The sequence below is a fragment of the Solanum pennellii genome, chromosome 12, assembly GCF_001406875.1.
Source record: "Solanum pennellii chromosome 12, SPENNV200".
NCBI classification, from domain to species: Eukaryota; Viridiplantae; Streptophyta; class Magnoliopsida; order Solanales; family Solanaceae; genus Solanum; species Solanum pennellii.
In genome coordinates this window covers 18153450-18157674 of record NC_028648.1, presented here as the reverse complement: position 1 = coordinate 18157674, position 4225 = coordinate 18153450, and positions in this window count along the sequence as shown.

Below are 4225 nucleotides of genomic sequence, written 5' to 3'. Positions count from 1 at the left end.
ATATAATTGAATCAGAAATCGACATTCAGAAGATCAAGATCACAAAGCCATAAATAGGCTAAAATCGAGATTGTGAAAGAGCATGGGTTCATCATGCAATAGGACTGAAACTCACGCCCACATCAGTAAATAATCATCAATACATTGATATTATGCTTTTGCAATCAATTTAAGAGAGAACTCGTGGCTAGAATGAAGAAGAAAAACTTGATCACATTTTTCTCTTCAAAAATTTTGAGATTAACTCTCTAGATGGAAGGATAACTAGAGATGAAGGATCACCATACCTTTATCACATTAAAGTCTCTAAAACTTGATGATTTATCCATGGAAATCCATGCTCCAAGATTTTCTTGAGCATCACCAACAATGGTGGTTTCTAGGGAGAATATTTTTGAGGGAAAAGATTTAATTTCGTGAGAGAGGATCTGGAATGGGTTCTTCACTTGTTACCTAAATTATATACACCTAAAAATATCTAAATAAACCTATTAGAATCAGGTTAGAACGTAGGGTGAATTTCTAATTCACCCCTTAAATGACGCAGGAGACCTCACCAACGGGCCGTTGGTTGACCAACTGGCCGTCATTTGGTCGGTCGATTGACACTTCCAAGGCAGTGTCTCGACCAGCCTTGGGTACTTCTTGTGCGTCCTTATTCGGGGCCGTTGGTTGACCAACTGGATGTCGTTTGGTCCGTCGATTGATACTGCCAAGAAGCGTCTCGACCAGCCATATGTCCTTCTTGTGGGTCCTTTTGTGCGGCCCTTTAAAAGTCGTACCCGGACATTTCCAACGTAAATATGAACCTTAAAAAGTTTTAGACCTTATACATAAGTTCCAACCCAAAAAAAAAAAAACTGCAACTCTTCCAAGCATGCTAGGCCCCATCAAGACACACGTTGAGCGTCTTAAGGGATATTTTTCGAACGCCTTGGACGTTCTTGGTCGTTTGACCTCCAAACTTCTCAAAATTCATATACCATCTTTAAACAACATTATAACTTATTTTAAGACTTTTTAAGCTCGTGACATAAAGTATATAAACACACATGGACACACGAGACACATATGTGACTAGTCGTCGAACGTTTTGGTCGTCCCTTGATGTTCGACTTCCAAATCACTTCAAACTTTACACACTGCCTATAAACCATATTATAAGTCATTTTAGGACCTTAGAACATTAATACGTACATTTTAGGATCTATACACCCTAACTCATTTTGGGATCTTACAATATCCCCTACTTGGGAACACTTGTCCTAGAATAACACTTAGGGCTCTTTAATCACAACAAGGATTTCAATGCATCATAGGGAAGTTCATAATATTTATAACAACATCAAATCATTTTTGCACTCAATGTAAACAAGCAAGAAAAATCATTACTCACTCACTCTTTAATGGATCAAACACGAAGGCTCTTATCATGTTCATAGGAGAAACATCCTTCTCCTAATCATAACATGGTCATTACACCTCAATTTATTAAGAGATCATCTTGCAAGGCCACACATAGTCTGATTTAAACAATGCTCAAAACATGTAGGAACTCATTATTCAATGCACATAGACTTGAGTTAATTGAATCAACAAAGATCTTCATTAGTTAGAAGACCTAGTGCCGATGGAGGTCATACTCAACCATACAATGCTTACTTGTGTCGATGGAGGAATGTCCTTCTCCTCAACACACTTACATGTATCATGAGTTTACACCTAAGCACGGTACAGGGTCAATTTCCTCTTAAAATGAGAAATTCTTAACGTTTTAACCAAGACATGCTCATGTTTCCTTCCTAGCGAAGTCTAAATGGAAAATTGCACCAAATACATCACAACAATTAGGAAGTAATTTCACAAAAGACCATTTCTAACATAGTACTCACCTTCTCAGTAAGCATATTTTGATAAGAATCATACAAATCATAGGCACACACATGAATACTTAGCTACATATGCTTTCACTTTTTAAGAGTGAGCCTACAATTATGCATTCCAAATCATAATAGTCACATTGTTCTTAAGAGACTCAACATATTTCATTTTAAGTCTAAACATTTCACCTCATAAGTGACTATTATCATGTTTCTTATCCTATATCATGAAGTCAAATGCACAACTAGCATATCAAGATGCAATTTAACATGAGAAAACATGGATTTAATCAAAATTTTCTTGTATGCACTTTGGAATCCTTACAATATCTTCAAAGTAATGCAAATCAATACATACCAAACATATAAAGTTCATGCAATTCATACAGTATGCCAAACTCTATTCATGAACAATCTTACTAAAAATTCAATAGATTCAAGTTCAAGACAAAATAGAAGGTCAATGGTAGAAAAATATCTACAATCTTACTACTCCATTACCATCCCCCACTTAGGCTAAACACGATTAAGACTAACTTAACCCAAACTTAAGAGGATATTAACTAAACAATCTTCATTTTCATCACTTAAAAGTGGTTACGACTTTAGAAGGAATTTAGAAGTAAGTAAACCAAGGTATTCTAAACCTTATCACCTAGGCAATTTATGCTCAATTGTCCATTTAGGCCATACCATTTAACCACATAAGGTTTTCATAAAATACAATGGATACCAAGGTCATACATCATTTTGGGAAACAAAGAGAAGACTTATCCTTAAGGACTCTTTCTTTTCGTTCAACATTAACGTAAGGTAAATTCTAGGTCAAACAAACCCACATCATCACCCTACAAAAATAATAGTACTACCCTCAATTCTAGGGAAACATCAATTCCACAACATAAAGGGACCCACAACACAATAAGAAGTTAGAAACAATCCTACAACTCATCATGCTATAAGACTCTCATTCTTCATTCCAAATAGCAATTATCCTTTTTACATTCATTATCATGCTCATATGGATCAATTCTATACATAGAACTCCAATCCATACTAAGCAACTTATCAAGGACCACATAGATACAAAGGAAAACATTAAGAACCTGTAAGTGCATATTTTTAGGGTAGCATGCTTTCATAGGTAATCACTAAGCATTTCAAGTTCAAATTATAGTATTATACTACCATCATGTAAAAGCATATAGGAACACATCACAAAAGAAACTCATGTCAACCATAATAACTTCCAGCATACTTTAACAATATTATGACGCACATTCTTCAACATAACATGCTATTTCACATAAACTTCATATATAGCCATAATTTGTATCACATCATCAAAACATACCAAAATTCACCTTCACATATACTCATTCAAACCATAAAACCAAGATAAGCATTTAAAGTCACATTTACTCACTCAAACATAAAGATAATCTCATCCAAGCCACCACATCTAAAAGACCACTTAAGAAGAAAACATAAAAGAGAGATCTTATAGAGTTAAGTTCTATGGCACAACATGAGAATGATGAAGAAGGTAAACTCTATCGTCCTATACCCTCTCGTACCATTTGATGTGTTCCGACTCACCACCAATGATACAAGACTCTTAGATGTGGCATTATGAGACTTATTCAACCCTAAATCGCTTTTAAAAACCTCATGCTCTGATACCGTGTTTGTCACATCCGAGGAGAACACCTAGAATTAACATGTCATACTTGACATCTCGAAGGTCTTATACAATCCCATAATTGTCATTCATTGCATTGACATAGTAAATTTAGCGGAAAATTTGAAACTTTTCATAGCACATCATATGGTTGAAACATCACATCGTATACATATAAAATATAAGTCATAATACATATTTAGACCCTAAGTCTCTTTGCCATCTTAGACTAAACAACTATGGAGTACATTAGGGACACGACCCTTAAAACATAAACAAAAGTACAATACTTAAGACTTTACAATAAACCATAGCATAGGAAATCCTTAGACTTAAGGATTCTTTTCCTTGAGCTTGGGAATCACATACCAAGCTCCTCTACCATAAACATCCTTTAAGCATCCATGACCTACACTTCGTGTAAAAAATAGAGAAGAATGGGATTAGTACAAGAATGCACTAAGTATGGCAACCATGCAAAAACATGCATTTAAAAGGGACATTTTCTTGAAATCATACTTCATGCCATTTTGAGTAAATCTTTATAAAACCATTAAACAATAGCATCATATCATTCATATACATCATATAAACATATTCAAAGCCCCAAAATTTCAGAGATAATATATAGGATATATTACATTTTGGAGTCACATTACAGTGA